The sequence below is a fragment of the Chiloscyllium punctatum genome, chromosome 34, assembly GCF_047496795.1.
Source record: "Chiloscyllium punctatum isolate Juve2018m chromosome 34, sChiPun1.3, whole genome shotgun sequence".
Lineage (NCBI taxonomy): Eukaryota > Metazoa > Chordata > Chondrichthyes > Orectolobiformes > Hemiscylliidae > Chiloscyllium > Chiloscyllium punctatum.
The window spans coordinates 58,052,968-58,074,281 of NC_092772.1; positions in this window are offsets into that span (position 1 = coordinate 58,052,968).

Here is a 21,314-nt window from a genome sequence, read left to right on the forward strand (position 1 = left end):
CTAACTGAGGGATAAGGAGACTGGAACTGTGCACAGTGCTCCGAGTGTGGATCTAACTGAGGGATACGGAGACTGGAACTGTGCACAGTGCTCCGAGTTTGGGTCTAACTGAGGAAAATCGAGACTGGAACTGTGCACAGTGCTCCGACTGTGGGTCTAACTGAGTGATACGGAGACTGGAACTGTGCACGATGCTCCGAGTGTGGGTCTGACTGAGGGATATAGAGAGTGAAACTGCGCACAATGCTCCGAGTGTGGGTCTATTTGTGGCATACGGAGACTGGAATTGTGCACAGTGCTCCGAGTGTGGGTCTAACGGAGGGATACGAAGACTGGAACTGTGCACAGTGCTACGAGTGTGGGTCTGACTGAGGGATATGGAGACTGGAACTGTGCACAGTGCTCCGAGTGTGGGGCTAACTGAGGGACACGGAACTGGAACTGTGCACAGTGCTCCGAGTGTGGGTCTAACGGAGAGATACGGAGACTGGAACTGTGCACAGTGCTCCGAGTGTGGGTCTAAATGAGGGATACGGAGACTGGAACTGTGCACAGTGCTCCGAGTGTGGGTCTAACTGAGGGATACGGAGACGGGAACTGTGCACAGTGCTCCGAGTGTGGGTCTAACTGAGGGACACGGAACTGGAACTGTGTACAGTGCTCCGAGTGTGGTTCTAACTGAGGGATACGGAGACTGGAACTGTGCTCAGGGCTCCGAGTGTGGGTCTAACTGAGGGATACAGAGACAGGAACTGTGCACAGTGCTCTGTGTGTGGGTCTAACTGAAGGATACGGAGACTGGAACTGTGCACAGTGCTCCGAGTGTGGGTCTAACTGAAGGATACGGGGACTGGCACTGTGCACAGTGCTCCGAGTGTGGGTCTGACTGAGGGATACTGAGACTGGAACTGAGCACAGTGCTCCGAGTGTGGGTCTAACTGAGGGATACTGAGACTGGAACTGTGCACAGTGCTCCGTGTGTGGGTCTAACTGAGGGATACGGAGACTGGACCTATGCACAATGCTCCGAGTGGGGGTCTAAGTGAGGGATACAGAGAGTGAAACTGTGCACAGTGCGACAAGTGTGGGTCGAACTGAGGGATCCGGAGACTGGAACTGTGCACAGTGCGACAAGTGTGGGTCGAACTGAGGGATAAGGAGACTGGAACTGCGCACAGTGCTCCGAGTGTGAGTCTAACTGAGGGATACGGAGACTGAAACTGTGCACAGTGCTCCGAGTGTGGGTCTAACTGAGGAATATCGAGACTGGAACTGTGCACAGTGCTCCGAGTGTGTGTCTAACGGAGGGATACGGAGACTGGAACTGTGCACAGTGCTCCGAGTGTGGGTCTAACTGAGGGATACAGAGACTGGAACTGAGCACAGTACTCCGAGTGTGGGTCTGACTGATGGATATGGAGACTGGAACTGTGCACAGTGCTCTGAGTGTGGGGCTAACTGAGGGACACGGAACTGGAACTGTGCACAGTGCTCCGAGTGTGGGTCTGACTGAGGGATACGGAGAGTGGAACTGTGCACAGTGCTCCGAGTGTGGGTCTAACTGAGGGATATGGAGACTGGAACTGTGCACAGTGCTCCGAGTGTGGGTCTAACTGAGGGACACGGAACTGGAACTGTGTACAGTGCTCCGAGTGTGGGTCTAACTGAGGGATACAGAGACTGGAACTGAGCACAGTGCTCCGAGTGTGGGTCTGACTGAGGGATATGGAGACTGGAACTGTGCACAGTGCTCTGAGTGTGGGGCTAACTGAGGGACACGGAACTGGAACTGTGCACAGTGCTCCGAGTGTGGGTCTGACTGAGGGATACGGAGACTGGAACTGTGCACAGTGCTCCGAGTGTGGGTCTAACTGAGGGATATGGAGACTGGAACTGTGCACAGTGCTCCGAGTGTGGGTTTAACTGAGGGACACGGAACTGGAACTGTGTACAGTGCTCCGAGTGTGGGTCTAACTGAGGGATACGGAGAGTGGAACTGTGCACAGGGCTCCGAGTGTGGGTCTAAAGGAGGGATATAGAGACAGGAACTGTGCAATGTGCTCCGATTGTGGGTCTAACTGAGGGATACAGAGTTTGGCACTGTGCACAGTGCTCCGAGTGTGTGTCTAACTGAGGGATACGGAGACTGGAACTGTGCACAGTGCTCCGAGTGTGGGTCAAAATGACGGGTACAGAGACTGGAGCTGTGCACAGTGCTCCGAGTGTGGGTCTGACTGAGGGATATGGAGACTGGAACTGTGCACAGTGCTCTGAGTGTGGGTCTGACTGAGGGATACGGAGACTGGAACTGTTCACTCTGCTCCGAGTGTGGGTCTGACTGAAGGATACAGAGACTGTAACTGTGCACAGTGCTCCGAGTTTGAGTCAACTGAGGGATACGGAGACTGGAACTGTGCACTGTGCTCCGAGTTTGAGTCAACTGAGGGATACGGAGACTGGAACTGTGCACAGTGCTCCGAGTGGGTGTCGAACTGAGGGATACGGAGACTGGAACTGAGCACAGTGCTCCGAGTGTGGGTCTAAATGAGGGACACGGAACTGGAACTGTGCACAGTGCTCCGAGTGTGGGTCTAACTGAGTGATACGGGGACTGGAACTGTGCACAGTGCTCCGAGTGTGGGTCTAACTGAGGGATACGGAGACTGGAACTGTGCACAGTGCTCTGAGTGTGGGTCTAACTGAGGGACACGGAGACTGGAACTGTGGACAGTGCTCCGAGTGTGGGTTTAACTGAGGGATTCGGAGACTGATATTGTGCACAATGCTCCGAGTGTGAGTCTGACTGAGGGATACGGAGACTGGAACTGTGCACAGTGCTCCGAGTGTGGGTCTAACTGAGGGATACGGAGATTGGAACTGTGCACAGTGCTCCGAGTGTGGGTTTAACTGAGGGATTCAGAGACAGGTATTGTGCACAGTGCTCCGAGTGTGGTCTGACTGAGGGTTACGGAGACTGGAACTGTGCACAGTGCTCCGAGTGTGGGTCTAACTGAGGGATACGGAGACTAGACCTGTGCACAGTGCTCCGAGTGTGGGTCTAACTGAGGAATACGGAGACTGGAACTGTGCACAGTGCTCCGAGTGTGGGTCTAACCGAGGGATACGGAGACTGGAACTGTGCACAGTGAACCGAGTGTGGGTGTAAGTGAGGGATACGGAGACAGGAACTGTGCACTGTGCTCCGAGTCTGGTTGTAAGGGAGTGATACAGAGACTGGAACTGTTCACAGTGCTCCGAGTGTGGGTCTGACCGAGGGATACGGAGACTGGAACTGTGCACAGTGCTCCGAGTGTGGGTCTAACTGAGGGATACGGAGACTGGAACTGTGCACAGTGCTCCGAGTGTGGGTCTAACTGAAGGATACGGAGACTGGAACTGTGCACAGTGCTCCGAGTGTGGGTCTAATTGAGGGATACGGAGACTAGAACTGTGCACAGTGCTCTGAGTGTGGGTCTGACTGAGGGATACAGAGACTGGAACTTTGCACAATGCTCCGAGTGGGGGTCTAAGTGAGGGATACTGAGAGTAAAACTGTGCACAGTGCTCCGAGTGTGGGTCTAACTGAGGGATACGGAGACTGGAACTGTGCACAGTGCTCCGAGTGAGGGTCTAACTGAGGATACAGAGACTGAAACTGTGCACAGTGCTCCGAGTGTGGGTCTAACTGAGGGATACAGAGAGTGAAACTTTGCATAGTACCCCGAGTGTGGGTCTAACTGAGGGAGACAGAGACTGGAACTTTGCACAGAGTTCCGAGTGTGGATCGAACTGAGGGATACAGAGATTGGAACTGTGCACGGTGATCCGAGTGTGGGTCTAACTGAGGAATATGGAGACTGGAACTGTGCAATGTGCTCCGAGTGTGGTTCTAAGCGAGGGATCCAGAGACTAGAACTATGCACAGTGCTCCGAGTATGGGTCTAACTGAGGGATACGGGGACTGGAACTGTGCACAGTGCTCCATGTGTGGGTCTAACTGAGGGAGACAGAGACTGGAACTGTACACAGTGCTCAGTGTGTGGGTCTGACTGAGGGATACGGAGACTGGAACTTTGCACAATGCTCCGAGTGGGGGTCTAAGTGAGGGATACAGAGAGTGAAACTGTGCACAGTGCTCCGAGTGTTGGTCTAACTGAGGGATACGGAGACTGGAACTGTGCACGATGCTCCGAGTGTGGGTCTGAATGAGCGATATAGAGAGTGAAACTGCGCACAATGCTCCGAGTGTGGGTCTAACGGAGGGATACGGAGACTGGATCTGCGCACAGTGCTCCGAGTGTGGGTCTGACTGAGGGATATGGAGACTGGAACTGTGCACAGTGCTCCGAGTGTGGGGCTAACTGAGGGACACGGAACTGGAACTGTGCACAGTGCTCCGAGTGTGGGTCTAACAGAGGGATACGGAGACTGGAACTGTGCACAGTGCTCCGAGTGTGTGTCTAACTGAGGGATACAGAGACTGGAACTTTGCATAGCATCCCGAGTGTGGGTTATACTGAGGGATACGGAGACTGGAACTGTGCACAGTGCTCCGAGTGTGGGTCTAACTGAGGGATATGGAGACTGGAACTGTGCACAGTGCTCTGAGTGTGGGTCTGTCTGAGGGATACGAAACTGGAACTTTGCACAGTACTCCGAGTGTGGGTCTAACTGAGGGATACAGAGACTGAAACTGTGCACAGTGCTCCAAGTGTGGGTCTGACTGAGGGATACAGAGACTGAAACTTTGCACAGTGCTCCGAGTGTGGGTCTAACTGAGGGATACGGAGACTGGAACTGTGCACAGTGCTCCGAGTGTGGGTCTAACTGCGGGATACGGAGACTGGAACTGTGCACAGTGCTCCGAGTGTGGGTCTGACTGAAGGGTACAGAGACTGGAACTGTGCACAGTGCTCCGAGTGAGAGTCTGACTGAGAGATACAGAGACTGGAACTGTGCACAGTGCTCCGAGTGAGGGTCTAACTGAGGGATACGGAGACTGGAACTGTGCACAGTGCTCCGAGTGTGTTATTAACTGAGGGATACAGAGACTGGAACTTTGCATAGCATCCCGAGTGTGGGTTATACTGAGGGATACGGAGACTGGAACTGTGCACAGTGCTCCGAGTGTGGGTTTAACTGAGGGATATGGAGACTGGAACTGTGCACAGTTCTCCGAGTGTGGGTCTGTCTGAGGGATACGAAACTGGAGCTTTGCACAGTACTCCGAGTGTGGGTCTAACTGAGGAATATGGAGACTGGAACTGTGCACAGTGCTCCGAGTGTGGGTCTAACTGAAGGATACGGAGACTGGAACTGTGCACAGAGCTCCGAGTGTGGGTCTAAATGAGGGATACAGAGACTGGAACTGTGCACAGTGCTCCGAGTCTGGGTCTAACTGAGGGATACGGAGACTGGAACTGTGCACAATGATCCGAGTGAGGGTCTAACTGAGGGATACGGAGACTGTAACTGTGCGCAGTGCTCCGAGTGTGGTTCTAAGGGATGGATCCAGAGACTAGAACTATGCACAGTGCTCCGAGTATGGGTCTAACTGAGGGATACGGGGAGTGGAACTGTGCACAGTGCTCCGTGTGTGGGTCTGACTGAGGGATACGGAGACTGGACCTACGCACAATGCTCCGAGTGGGGGTCTAAGTGAGGGATACAGAGAGTGAAACTGTGCACAGTGCTCCGAGTGTGGGTCGAACTGAGGGATAAGGAGACTGGAACTGCGCACAGTGCTCCGAGTGTGAGTCTAACTGAGGGATACGGAGACTGAAATTGTGCACAGTGCTCCGAGTGTGGGTCTAACTGAGGAATATCGAGACTGGAACTGTGCACAGTGCTCCGAGTGTGTGTCTAACGGAGGGATACGGAGACTGGAACTGTGCACAGTGCTCCGAGTGTGGGTCTAACTGAGGGATACAGAGACTGGAACTGAGCACAGTGCTCCGAGTGTGGGTCTGACTGAGGGATATGGAGACTGGAACTGTGCACAGTGCTCTGAGTGTGGGGCTAACTGAGGGACACGGAACTGGAACTGTGCACAGTGCTCCGAGTGTGGGTCTGACTGAGGGATACGGAGACTGGAACTGTGCACAGTGCTCCGAGTGTGGGTCTAACTGAGGGATATGGAGACTGGAACTGTGCACAGTGCTCCGAGTGTGGGTTTAACTGAGGGACACGGAGACTGAAATTGTGCACAGTGCTCCGAGTGTGGGTCTAACTGAGGAATATCGAGACTGGAACTGTGCACAGTGCTCCGAGTGTGTGTCTAACGGAGGGATACGGAGACTGGAACTGTGCACAGTGCTCCGAGTGTGGGTCTAACTGAGGGATACAGAGACTGGAACTGAGCACAGTGCTCCGAGTGTGGGTCTGACTGAGGGATATGGAGACTGGAACAGTGCACAGTGCTCTGAGTGTGGGGCTAACTGAGGGACACGGAACTGGAACTGTGCACAGTGCTCCGAGTGTGGGTTTAACTGAGGGACACGGAACTGGAACTGTGTACAGTGCTCCGAGTGTGGGTCTAACTGAGGGATACGGAGAGTGGAACTGTGCACAGGGCTCCGAGTGTGGGTCTAACGGAGGGATACAGAGACAGGAACTGTGCAATATGCTCCGATTGTGGGTCTAACTGCGGGATACAGAGATTGGCACTGTGCACAGTGCTCCGAGTGTGTGTCTAACTGAGGGATACGGAGACTGGAACTGTGCACAGTGCTCCGAGTGTGGGTCTAAATGACGGGTACAGAGACTGGATCTGTGCACAGTGCTCCGAGTGTGTGTCTAACTGAGGGATACGGAGACTGGATCTGTGCACAGTGCTCCGAGTGTGGGTCTAACTGAGGGATACGGAGACTGGAACTGTGCACAGGGCTCCGAGTGTGGGTCTAACTGAGGGATACAGAGACAGGAACTGTGCACAGTGCTCCGAGTGTGGGTCTAACTGAAGGATACGGAGACTGGAACTGTGCACAGTGCTCCGAGTGTGGGTCTAACTGAGGAATATGGAGACTGGAACTGTGCAATGTGCTCCGATTGTGGGTCTAACTGAGGGATACAGAGTTTGGCACTGTGCACAGTGCTCCGAGTGTGTGTCTAACTGAGGGATACGGAGACTGGAACTGTGCACAGTGCTCCGAGTGTGGGTCAAAATGACGGGTACAGAGACTGGAGCTGTGCACAGTGCTCCGAGTGTGGGTCTGACTGAGGGATACGGAGACTGGAACTGTGCACAGTGCTCCGAGTGTGGGTCGAACTGAGGGATCCGGAGACTGGAACTGTGCACAGTGCGACAAGTGTGGGTCGAACTGAGGGATAAGGAGACTGGAGCTGCGCACAGTGCTCCGAGTGTGAGTCTAACTGAGGGAAACGGAGACTGAAATTGTGCACAGTGCTCCGAGTGTGGGTCTAACTGAGGAATATCGAGACTGGAACTGTGCACAGTGCTCCGAGTGTGTGTCTAACGGAGGGATACGGAGACTGGAACTGTGCACAGTGCTCCGAGTGTGGGTCTAACTGAGGGATACAGAGACTGGAACTGAGCACAGTGCTCCGAGTGTGGGTCTGACTGAGGGATATGGAGACTGGAACTGTGCACAGTGCTCTGAGTGTGGGGCTAACTGAGGGACACGGAACTGGAACTGTGCACAGTGCTCCGAGTGTGGGTCTAACTGAGGGATACGGAGACTGGAACTGTGCACAGTGCTCCGAGTGTGGGTCTGACTGAGGGATACAGAGACTGGAACTGTGCACAGGGCTCCGAGTGTGGGTCTAACTTAGGGATACAGAGACTGGAACTGTGCACAATGCTCCGAGTGTGTTTTCAACTGAGGGATGCAGAGACTGGAACTGTGCACAGTGCTCCGAGTGTGGGTTTAACTGAGGGGTACGGAGACTGGAACTGTGCACAGTGCTCCGAATGTGGCTCTGACTGAGGGATACGGAGACTGGAACTGTGCACAGTGCTCCGAGTGTGGGTCTAACTGAGGAATATGGAGACTGGAACTGTGCACAGTGCTTTGAGTGTGGGTCTACTGTGGGATACGGAGACTGGAACTGTGCACAGTGCTCCAAGTGTGGGTCTGACTGAGGGATACGGAGACTGGAACTGTGCACAGTGCTCCGAGTGTGGGTCTAACTGAGGAATATGGAGACTGGAACTGTGCACAGTGCTTCGAGTGTGGGTCTACTGTGGGATACGGAGACTGGAACTGTGCACAGTGCTCCGAGTGAGGGTCTAACTGAGGGATACGGAGACTGGAACTGTGCACAGTGCTCCGAGTGTGGGTCTAACTGAGGGATACGGAGACTGGAACTGTGCACAGTGCTCCGAGTGTGGGTCTAACTGAGGGATACGGAGACTGGAACTGTGCACAGTGCTCCGAGTGTGGGTCTAACTGAGGGATACGGAGACTGGAACTGTGCACAGTGCTCCGAGTGTGGGTCTGACTGAGGAATACAGAGACTGGAACTGTGCACAGGGCTCCGAGTGTGGGTCTAACTTAGGGATACAGAGACTGGAACTGTGCACAATGCTCCGAGTGTGTTTTCAACTGAGGGATGCAGAGACTGGAACTGTGCACAGTGCTCCGAGTGTGGGTTTAACTGAGGGGTACGGAGACTGGAACTGTGCACAGTGCTCCGAATGTGGCTCTGACTGAGGGATACGGAGACTGGAACTGTGCACAGTGCTCCGAGTGTGGGTCTAACTGAGGAATATGGAGACTGGAACTGTGCACAGTGCTTTGAGTGTGGGTCTACTGTGGGATACGGAGACTGGAACTGTGCACAGTGCTCCGAGTGTGGGTCTGACTGAGGGATACAGAGACTGGAACTTTGCACAGTGCTCTGAGTGTGGGTCTGACTGAGGGATACGGAGACTGGATCTGTGCACAGTGCTCCGAGTGTGGGTTTGACTGAGGGATACAGAGACTGGAACTTTGCACAATGCTCCGAGTGGGGGTCTAAGTGAGGGATACAGAGAGTAAAACTGTGCACAGTGCTCTGAGTGTGGGTCTGACTGAGGGATACGGAGACTGGAACTGTGCACAGTGCGACAAGTATGGGTCTAACTGAGGGATAAGGAGACTGGAACTGTGCACAGTGCTCCGAGTGTGGATCTAACTGAGGGATACGGAGACTGGAACTGTGCACAGTGCTCCGAGTTTGGGTCTAACTGAGGAAAATCGAGACTGGAACTGTGCACAGTGCTCCGACTGTGGGTCTAACTGAGTGATACGGAGACTGGAACTGTGCACGATGCTCCGAGTGTGGGTCTGACTGAGGGATATAGAGAGTGAAACTGCGCACAATGCTCCGAGTGTGGGTCTATTTGTGGCATACGGAGACTGGAATTGTGCACAGTGCTCCGAGTGTGGGTCTAACGGAGGGATACGAAGACTGGAACTGTGCACAGTGCTACGAGTGTGGGTCTGACTGAGGGATATGGAGACTGGAACTGTGCACAGTGCTCCGAGTGTGGGGCTAACTGAGGGACACGGAACTGGAACTGTGCACAGTGCTCCGAGTGTGGGTCTAACGGAGAGATACGGAGACTGGAACTGTGCACAGTGCTCCGAGTGTGGGTCTAAATGAGGGATACGGAGACTGGAACTGTGCACAGTGCTCCGAGTGTGGGTCTAACTGAGGGATACGGAGACGGGAACTGTGCACAGTGCTCCGAGTGTGGGTCTAACTGAGGGACACGGAACTGGAACTGTGTACAGTGCTCCGAGTGTGGTTCTAACTGAGGGATACGGAGACTGGAACTGTGCTCAGGGCTCCGAGTGTGGGTCTAACTGAGGGATACAGAGACAGGAACTGTGCACAGTGCTCTGTGTGTGGGTCTAACTGAAGGATACGGAGACTGGAACTGTGCACAGTGCTCCGAGTGTGGGTCTAACTGAAGGATACGGGGACTGGCACTGTGCACAGTGCTCCGAGTGTGGGTCTGACTGAGGGATACTGAGACTGGAACTGAGCACAGTGCTCCGAGTGTGGGTCTAACTGAGGGATACTGAGACTGGAACTGTGCACAGTGCTCCGTGTGTGGGTCTAACTGAGGGATACGGAGACTGGACCTATGCACAATGCTCCGAGTGGGGGTCTAAGTGAGGGATACAGAGAGTGAAACTGTGCACAGTGCGACAAGTGTGGGTCGAACTGAGGGATCCGGAGACTGGAACTGTGCACAGTGCGACAAGTGTGGGTCGAACTGAGGGATAAGGAGACTGGAACTGCGCACAGTGCTCCGAGTGTGAGTCTAACTGAGGGATACGGAGACTGAAACTGTGCACAGTGCTCCGAGTGTGGGTCTAACTGAGGAATATCGAGACTGGAACTGTGCACAGTGCTCCGAGTGTGTGTCTAACGGAGGGATACGGAGACTGGAACTGTGCACAGTGCTCCGAGTGTGGGTCTAACTGAGGGATACAGAGACTGGAACTGAGCACAGTACTCCGAGTGTGGGTCTGACTGATGGATATGGAGACTGGAACTGTGCACAGTGCTCTGAGTGTGGGGCTAACTGAGGGACACGGAACTGGAACTGTGCACAGTGCTCCGAGTGTGGGTCTGACTGAGGGATACGGAGAGTGGAACTGTGCACAGTGCTCCGAGTGTGGGTCTAACTGAGGGATATGGAGACTGGAACTGTGCACAGTGCTCCGAGTGTGGGTCTAACTGAGGGACACGGAACTGGAACTGTGTACAGTGCTCCGAGTGTGGGTCTAACTGAGGGATACAGAGACTGGAACTGAGCACAGTGCTCCGAGTGTGGGTCTGACTGAGGGATATGGAGACTGGAACTGTGCACAGTGCTCTGAGTGTGGGGCTAACTGAGGGACACGGAACTGGAACTGTGCACAGTGCTCCGAGTGTGGGTCTGACTGAGGGATACGGAGACTGGAACTGTGCACAGTGCTCCGAGTGTGGGTCTAACTGAGGGATATGGAGACTGGAACTGTGCACAGTGCTCCGAGTGTGGGTTTAACTGAGGGACACGGAACTGGAACTGTGTACAGTGCTCCGAGTGTGGGTCTAACTGAGGGATACGGAGAGTGGAACTGTGCACAGGGCTCCGAGTGTGGGTCTAAAGGAGGGATATAGAGACAGGAACTGTGCAATGTGCTCCGATTGTGGGTCTAACTGAGGGATACAGAGTTTGGCACTGTGCACAGTGCTCCGAGTGTGTGTCTAACTGAGGGATACGGAGACTGGAACTGTGCACAGTGCTCCGAGTGTGGGTCAAAATGACGGGTACAGAGACTGGAGCTGTGCACAGTGCTCCGAGTGTGGGTCTGACTGAGGGATATGGAGACTGGAACTGTGCACAGTGCTCTGAGTGTGGGTCTGACTGAGGGATACGGAGACTGGAACTGTTCACTCTGCTCCGAGTGTGGGTCTGACTGAAGGATACAGAGACTGTAACTGTGCACAGTGCTCCGAGTTTGAGTCAACTGAGGGATACGGAGACTGGAACTGTGCACTGTGCTCCGAGTTTGAGTCAACTGAGGGATACGGAGACTGGAACTGTGCACAGTGCTCCGAGTGGGTGTCGAACTGAGGGATACGGAGACTGGAACTGAGCACAGTGCTCCGAGTGTGGGTCTAAATGAGGGACACGGAACTGGAACTGTGCACAGTGCTCCGAGTGTGGGTCTAACTGAGTGATACGGGGACTGGAACTGTGCACAGTGCTCCGAGTGTGGGTCTAACTGAGGGATACGGAGACTGGAACTGTGCACAGTGCTCTGAGTGTGGGTCTAACTGAGGGACACGGAGACTGGAACTGTGGACAGTGCTCCGAGTGTGGGTTTAACTGAGGGATTCGGAGACTGATATTGTGCACAATGCTCCGAGTGTGAGTCTGACTGAGGGATACGGAGACTGGAACTGTGCACAGTGCTCCGAGTGTGGGTCTAACTGAGGGATACGGAGATTGGAACTGTGCACAGTGCTCCGAGTGTGGGTTTAACTGAGGGATTCAGAGACAGGTATTGTGCACAGTGCTCCGAGTGTGGTCTGACTGAGGGTTACGGAGACTGGAACTGTGCACAGTGCTCCGAGTGTGGGTCTAACTGAGGGATACGGAGACTAGACCTGTGCACAGTGCTCCGAGTGTGGGTCTAACTGAGGAATACGGAGACTGGAACTGTGCACAGTGCTCCGAGTGTGGGTCTAACCGAGGGATACGGAGACTGGAACTGTGCACAGTGAACCGAGTGTGGGTGTAAGTGAGGGATACGGAGACAGGAACTGTGCACTGTGCTCCGAGTCTGGTTGTAAGGGAGTGATACAGAGACTGGAACTGTTCACAGTGCTCCGAGTGTGGGTCTGACCGAGGGATACGGAGACTGGAACTGTGCACAGTGCTCCGAGTGTGGGTCTAACTGAGGGATACGGAGACTGGAACTGTGCACAGTGCTCCGAGTGTGGGTCTAACTGAAGGATACGGAGACTGGAACTGTGCACAGTGCTCCGAGTGTGGGTCTAATTGAGGGATACGGAGACTAGAACTGTGCACAGTGCTCTGAGTGTGGGTCTGACTGAGGGATACAGAGACTGGAACTTTGCACAATGCTCCGAGTGGGGGTCTAAGTGAGGGATACTGAGAGTAAAACTGTGCACAGTGCTCCGAGTGTGGGTCTAACTGAGGGATACGGAGACTGGAACTGTGCACAGTGCTCCGAGTGAGGGTCTAACTGAGGATACAGAGACTGAAACTGTGCACAGTGCTCCGAGTGTGGGTCTAACTGAGGGATACAGAGAGTGAAACTTTGCATAGTACCCCGAGTGTGGGTCTAACTGAGGGAGACAGAGACTGGAACTTTGCACAGAGTTCCGAGTGTGGATCGAACTGAGGGATACAGAGATTGGAACTGTGCACGGTGATCCGAGTGTGGGTCTAACTGAGGAATATGGAGACTGGAACTGTGCAATGTGCTCCGAGTGTGGTTCTAAGCGAGGGATCCAGAGACTAGAACTATGCACAGTGCTCCGAGTATGGGTCTAACTGAGGGATACGGGGACTGGAACTGTGCACAGTGCTCCATGTGTGGGTCTAACTGAGGGAGACAGAGACTGGAACTGTACACAGTGCTCAGTGTGTGGGTCTGACTGAGGGATACGGAGACTGGAACTTTGCACAATGCTCCGAGTGGGGGTCTAAGTGAGGGATACAGAGAGTGAAACTGTGCACAGTGCTCCGAGTGTTGGTCTAACTGAGGGATACGGAGACTGGAACTGTGCACGATGCTCCGAGTGTGGGTCTGAATGAGCGATATAGAGAGTGAAACTGCGCACAATGCTCCGAGTGTGGGTCTAACGGAGGGATACGGAGACTGGATCTGCGCACAGTGCTCCGAGTGTGGGTCTGACTGAGGGATATGGAGACTGGAACTGTGCACAGTGCTCCGAGTGTGGGGCTAACTGAGGGACACGGAACTGGAACTGTGCACAGTGCTCCGAGTGTGGGTCTAACAGAGGGATACGGAGACTGGAACTGTGCACAGTGCTCCGAGTGTGTGTCTAACTGAGGGATACAGAGACTGGAACTTTGCATAGCATCCCGAGTGTGGGTTATACTGAGGGATACGGAGACTGGAACTGTGCACAGTGCTCCGAGTGTGGGTCTAACTGAGGGATATGGAGACTGGAACTGTGCACAGTGCTCTGAGTGTGGGTCTGTCTGAGGGATACGAAACTGGAACTTTGCACAGTACTCCGAGTGTGGGTCTAACTGAGGGATACAGAGACTGAAACTGTGCACAGTGCTCCAAGTGTGGGTCTGACTGAGGGATACAGAGACTGAAACTTTGCACAGTGCTCCGAGTGTGGGTCTAACTGAGGGATACGGAGACTGGAACTGTGCACAGTGCTCCGAGTGTGGGTCTAACTGCGGGATACGGAGACTGGAACTGTGCACAGTGCTCCGAGTGTGGGTCTGACTGAAGGGTACAGAGACTGGAACTGTGCACAGTGCTCCGAGTGAGAGTCTGACTGAGAGATACAGAGACTGGAACTGTGCACAGTGCTCCGAGTGAGGGTCTAACTGAGGGATACGGAGACTGGAACTGTGCACAGTGCTCCGAGTGTGTTATTAACTGAGGGATACAGAGACTGGAACTTTGCATAGCATCCCGAGTGTGGGTTATACTGAGGGATACGGAGACTGGAACTGTGCACAGTGCTCCGAGTGTGGGTTTAACTGAGGGATATGGAGACTGGAACTGTGCACAGTTCTCCGAGTGTGGGTCTGTCTGAGGGATACGAAACTGGAGCTTTGCACAGTACTCCGAGTGTGGGTCTAACTGAGGAATATGGAGACTGGAACTGTGCACAGTGCTCCGAGTGTGGGTCTAACTGAAGGATACGGAGACTGGAACTGTGCACAGAGCTCCGAGTGTGGGTCTAAATGAGGGATACAGAGACTGGAACTGTGCACAGTGCTCCGAGTCTGGGTCTAACTGAGGGATACGGAGACTGGAACTGTGCACAATGATCCGAGTGAGGGTCTAACTGAGGGATACGGAGACTGTAACTGTGCGCAGTGCTCCGAGTGTGGTTCTAAGGGATGGATCCAGAGACTAGAACTATGCACAGTGCTCCGAGTATGGGTCTAACTGAGGGATACGGGGAGTGGAACTGTGCACAGTGCTCCGTGTGTGGGTCTGACTGAGGGATACGGAGACTGGACCTACGCACAATGCTCCGAGTGGGGGTCTAAGTGAGGGATACAGAGAGTGAAACTGTGCACAGTGCTCCGAGTGTGGGTCGAACTGAGGGATAAGGAGACTGGAACTGCGCACAGTGCTCCGAGTGTGAGTCTAACTGAGGGATACGGAGACTGAAATTGTGCACAGTGCTCCGAGTGTGGGTCTAACTGAGGAATATCGAGACTGGAACTGTGCACAGTGCTCCGAGTGTGTGTCTAACGGAGGGATACGGAGACTGGAACTGTGCACAGTGCTCCGAGTGTGGGTCTAACTGAGGGATACAGAGACTGGAACTGAGCACAGTGCTCCGAGTGTGGGTCTGACTGAGGGATATGGAGACTGGAACTGTGCACAGTGCTCTGAGTGTGGGGCTAACTGAGGGACACGGAACTGGAACTGTGCACAGTGCTCCGAGTGTGGGTCTGACTGAGGGATACGGAGACTGGAACTGTGCACAGTGCTCCGAGTGTGGGTCTAACTGAGGGATATGGAGACTGGAACTGTGCACAGTGCTCCGAGTGTGGGTTTAACTGAGGGACACGGAGACTGAAATTGTGCACAGTGCTCCGAGTGTGGGTCTAACTGAGGAATATCGAGACTGGAACTGTGCACAGTGCTCCGAGTGTGTGTCTAACGGAGGGATACGGAGACTGGAACTGTGCACAGTGCTCCGAGTGTGGGTCTAACTGAGGGATACAGAGACTGGAACTGAGCACAGTGCTCCGAGTGTGGGTCTGACTGAGGGATATGGAGACTGGAACAGTGCACAGTGCTCTGAGTGTGGGGCTAACTGAGGGACACGGAACTGGAACTGTGCACAGTGCTCCGAGTGTGGGTTTAACTGAGGGACACGGAACTGGAACTGTGTACAGTGCTCCGAGTGTGGGTCTAACTGAGGGATACGGAGAGTGGAACTGTGCACAGGGCTCCGAGTGTGGGTCTAACGGAGGGATACAGAGACAGGAACTGTGCAATATGCTCCGATTGTGGGTCTAACTGCGGGATACAGAGATTGGCACTGTGCACAGTGCTCCGAGTGTGTGTCTAACTGAGGGATACGGAGACTGGAACTGTGCACAGTGCTCCGAGTGTGGGTCTAAATGACGGGTACAGAGACTGGATCTGTGCACAGTGCTCCGAGTGTGTGTCTAACTGAGGGATACGGAGACTGGATCTGTGCACAGTGCTCCGAGTGTGGGTCTAACTGAGGGATACGGAGACTGGAACTGTGCACAGGGCTCCGAGTGTGGGTCTAACTGAGGGATACAGAGACAGGAACTGTGCACAGTGCTCCGAGTGTGGGTCTAACTGAAGGATACGGAGACTGGAACTGTGCACAGTGCTCCGAGTGTGGGTCTAACTGAGGAATATGGAGACTGGAACTGTGCAATGTGCTCCGATTGTGGGTCTAACTGAGGGATACAGAGTTTGGCACTGTGCACAGTGCTCCGAGTGTGTGTCTAACTGAGGGATACGGAGACTGGAACTGTGCACAGTGCTCCGAGTGTGGGTCAAAATGACGGGTACAGAGACTGGAGCTGTGCACAGTGCTCCGAGTGTGGGTCTGACTGAGGGATACGGAGACTGGAACTGTGCACAGTGCTCCGAGTGTGGGTCGAACTGAGGGATCCGGAGACTGGAACTGTGCACAGTGCGACAAGTGTGGGTCGAACTGAGGGATAAGGAGACTGGAGCTGCGCACAGTGCTCCGAGTGTGAGTCTAACTGAGGGAAACGGAGACTGAAATTGTGCACAGTGCTCCGAGTGTGGGTCTAACTGAGGAATATCGAGACTGGAACTGTGCACAGTGCTCCGAGTGTGTGTCTAACGGAGGGATACGGAGACTGGAACTGTGCACAGTGCTCCGAGTGTGGGTCTAACTGAGGGATACAGAGACTGGAACTGAGCACAGTGCTCCGAGTGTGGGTCTGACTGAGGGATATGGAGACTGGAACTGTGCACAGTGCTCTGAGTGTGGGGCTAACTGAGGGACACGGAACTGGAACTGTGCACAGTGCTCCGAGTGTGGGTCTGACTGAGGGATACGGAGACTGGAACTGTGCACAGTGCTCCGAGTGTGGGTCTAACTGAGGGATATGGAGACTGGAACTGTGCACAGTGCTCCGAGTGTGGGTTTAACTGAGGGACACGGAGACTGAAATTGTGCACAGTGCTCCGAGTGTGGGTCTAACTGAGGAATATCGAGACTGGAACTGTGCACAGTGCTCCGAGTGTGTGTCTAACGGAGGGATACGGAGACTGGAACTGTGCACAGTGCTCCGAGTGTGGGTCTAACTGAGGGATACAGAGACTGGAACTGAGCACAGTGCTCCGAGTGTGGGTCTGACTGAGGGATATGGAGACTGGAACTGTGCACAGTGCTCTGAGTGTGGGGCTAACTGAGGGACACGGAACTGGAACTGTGCACAGTGCTCCGAGTGTGGGTCTGACTGAGGGATACGGAGACTGGAACTGTGCACAGTGCTCCGAGTGTGGGTCTAACTGAGGGATATGGAGACTGGAACTGTGCACAGTGCTCCGAGTGTGGGTTTAACTGAGGGACACGGAACTGGAACTGTGTACAGTGCTCCGAGTGTGGGTCTAACTGAGGGATACGGAGAGTGGAACTGTGCACAGGGCTCCGAGTGTGGGTCTAACGGAGGGATACAGAGACAGGAACTGTGCAATATGCTCCGATTGTGGGTCTAACTGCGGGATACAGAGATTGGCACTGTGCACAGTGCTCCGAGTGTGTGTCTAACTGAGGGATACGGAGACTGGAACTGTGCACAGTGCTCCGAGTGTGGGTCTAAATGACGGGTACAGAGACTGGATCTGTGCACAGTGCTCCGAGTGTGGGTCTAACTGAGGGATACGGAGACTGGAACTGTGCACAGGGCTCCGAGTGTGGGTCTAACTGAGGGATACAGAGACAGGAACTGTGCACAGTGCTCCGAGTGTGGGTCTATCTGAAGGATACGGAGACTGGAACTGTGCACAGTGCTCCGAGTGTGGGTCTAACTGAGGAATATGGAGACTGGAACTGTGCAATGTGCTCCGATTGTGGGTCTAACTGAGGGATACAGAGTTTGGCACTGTGCACAGTGCTCCGAGTGTGTGTCTAACTGAGGGATACGGAGACTGGAACTGTGCACAGTGCTCCGAGTGTGGGTCAAAATGACGGGTACAGAGACTGGAGCTGTGCACAGTGCTCCGAGTGTGGGTCTGACTGAGGGATACGGAGACTGGAACTGTGCACAGTGCTCCGAGTGTGGGTCTAACTGAGGGATACAGAGACTGGAACTGAGCACAGTACTCCGAGTGTGGGTCTGACTGATGGATATGGAGACTGGAACTGTGCACAGTGCTCTGAGTGTGGGGCTAACTGAGGGACACGGAACTGGAACTGTGCACAGTGCTCCGAGTGTGGGTCTGACTGAGGGATACGGAGAGTGGAACTGTGCACAGTGCTCCGAGTGTGGGTCTAACTGAGGGATATGGAGACTGGAACTGTGCACAGTGCTCCGAGTGTGGGTCTAACTGAGGGACACGGAACTGGAACTGTGTACAGTGCTCCGAGTGTGGGTCTAACTGAGGGATACAGAGACTGGAACTGAGCACAGTGCTCCGAGTGTGGGTCTGACTGAGGGATATGGAGACTGGAACTGTGCACAGTGCTCTGAGTGTGGGGCTAACTGAGGGACACGGAACTGGAACTGTGCACAGTGCTCCGAGTGTGGGTCTGACTGAGGGATACGGAGACTGGAACTGTGCACAGTGCTCCGAGTGTGGGTCTAACTGAGGGATATGGAGACTGGAACTGTGCACAGTGCTCCGAGTGTGGGTTTAACTGAGGGACACGGAACTGGAACTGTGTACAGTGCTCCGAGTGTGGGTCTAACTGAGGGATACGGAGAGTGGAACTGTGCACAGGGCTCCGAGTGTGGGTCTAAAGGAGGGATATAGAGACAGGAACTGTGCAATGTGCTCCGATTGTGGGTCTAACTGAGGGATACAGAGTTTGGCACTGTGCACAGTGCTCCGAGTGTGTGTCTAACTGAGGGATACGGAGACTGGAACTGTGCACAGTGCTCCGAGTGTGGGTCAAAATGACGGGTACAGAGACTGGAGCTGTGCACAGTGCTCCGAGTGTGGGTCTGACTGAGGGATATGGAGACTGGAACTGTGCACAGTGCTCTGAGTGTGGGTCTGACTGAGGGATACGGAGACTGGAACTGTTCACTCTGCTCCGAGTGTGGGTCTGACTGAAGGATACAGAGACTGTAACTGTGCACAGTGCTCCGAGTTTGAGTCAACTGAGGGATACGGAGACTGGAACTGTGCACTGTGCTCCGAGTTTGAGTCAACTGAGGGATACGGAGACTGGAACTGTGCACAGTGCTCCGAGTGGGTGTCGAACTGAGGGATACGGAGACTGGAACTGAGCACAGTGCTCCGAGTGTGGGTCTAAATGAGGGACACGGAACTGGAACTGTGCACAGTGCTCCGAGTGTGGGTCTAACTGAGTGATACGGGGACTGGAACTGTGCACAGTGCTCCGAGTGTGGGTCTAACTGAGGGATACGGAGACTGGAACTGTGCACAGTGCTCTGAGTGTGGGTCTAACTGAGGGACACGGAGACTGGAACTGTGGACAGTGCTCCGAGTGTGGGTTTAACTGAGGGATTCGGAGACTGATATTGTGCACAATGCTCCGAGTGTGAGTCTGACTGAGGGATACGGAGACTGGAACTGTGCACAGTGCTCCGAGTGTGGGTCTAACTGAGGGATACGGAGATTGGAACTGTGCACAGTGCTCCGAGTGTGGGTTTAACTGAGGGATTCAGAGACAGGTATTGTGCACAGTGCTCCGAGTGTGGTCTGACTGAGGGTTACGGAGACTGGAACTGTGCACAGTGCTCCGAGTGTGGGTCTAACTGAGGGATACGGAGACTAGACCTGTGCACAGTGCTCCGAGTGTGGGTCTAACTGAGGAATACGGAGACTGGAACTGTGCACAGTGCTCCGAGTGTGGGTCTAACCGAGGGATACGGAGACTGGAACTGTGCACAGTGAACCGAGTGTGGGTGTAAGTGAGGGATACGGAGACAGGAACTGTGCACTGTGCTCCGAGTCTGGTTGTAAGGGAGTGATACAGAGACTGGAACTGTTCACAGTGCTCCGAGTGTGGGTCTGACCGAGGGATACGGAGACTGGAACTGTGCACAGTGCTCCGAGTGTGGGTCTAACTGAGGGATACGGAGACTGGAACTGTGCACAGTGCTCCGAGTGTGGGTCTAACTGAAGGATACGGAGACTGGAACTGTGCACAGTGCTCCGAGTGTGGGTCTAATTGAGGGATACGGAGACTAGAACTGTGCACAGTGCTCTGAGTGTGGGTCTGACTGAGGGATACAGAGACTGGAACTTTGCACAATGCTCCGAGTGGGGGTCTAAGTGAGGGATACTGAGAGTAAAACTGTGCACAGTGCTCCGAGTGTGGGTCTAACTGAGGGATACGGAGACTGGAACTGTGCACAGTGCTCCGAGTGAGGGTCTAACTGAGGATACAGAGACTGAAACTGTGCACAGTGCTCCGAGTGTGGGTCTAACTGAGGGATACAGAGAGTGAAACTTTGCATAGTACCCCGAGTGTGGGTCTAACTGAGGGAGACAGAGACTGGAACTTTGCACAGAGTTCCGAGTGTGGATCGAACTGAGGGATACAGAGATTGGAACTGTGCACGGTGATCCGAGTGTGGGTCTAACTGAGGAATATGGAGACTGGAACTGTGCAATGTGCTCCGAGTGTGGTTCTAAGCGAGGGATCCAGAGACTAGAACTATGCACAGTGCTCCGAGTATGGGTCTAACTGAGGGATACGGGGACTGGAACTGTGCACAGTGCTCCATGTGTGGGTCTAACTGAGGGAGACAGAGACTGGAACTGTACACAGTGCTCAGTGTGTGGGTCTGACTGAGGGATACGGAGACTGGAACTTTGCACAATGCTCCGAGTGGGGGTCTAAGTGAGGGATACAGAGAGTGAAACTGTGCACAGTGCTCCGAGTGTTGGTCTAACTGAGGGATACGGAGACTGGAACTGTGCACGATGCTCCGAGTGTGGGTCTGAATGAGCGATATAGAGAGTGAAACTGCGCACAATGCTCCGAGTGTGGGTCTAACGGAGGGATACGGAGACTGGATCTGCGCACAGTGCTCCGAGTGTGGGTCTGACTGAGGGATATGGAGACTGGAACTGTGCACAGTGCTCCGAGTGTGGGGCTAACTGAGGGACACGGAACTGGAACTGTGCACAGTGCTCCGAGTGTGGGTCTAACAGAGGGATACGGAGACTGGAACTGTGCACAGTGCTCCGAGTGTGTGTCTAACTGAGGGATACAGAGACTGGAACTTTGCATAGCATCCCGAGTGTGGGTTATACTGAGGGATACGGAGACTGGAACTGTGCACAGTGCTCCGAGTGTGGGTCTAACTGAGGGATATGGAGACTGGAACTGTGCACAGTGCTCTGAGTGTGGGTCTGTCTGAGGGATACGAAACTGGAACTTTGCACAGTACTCCGAGT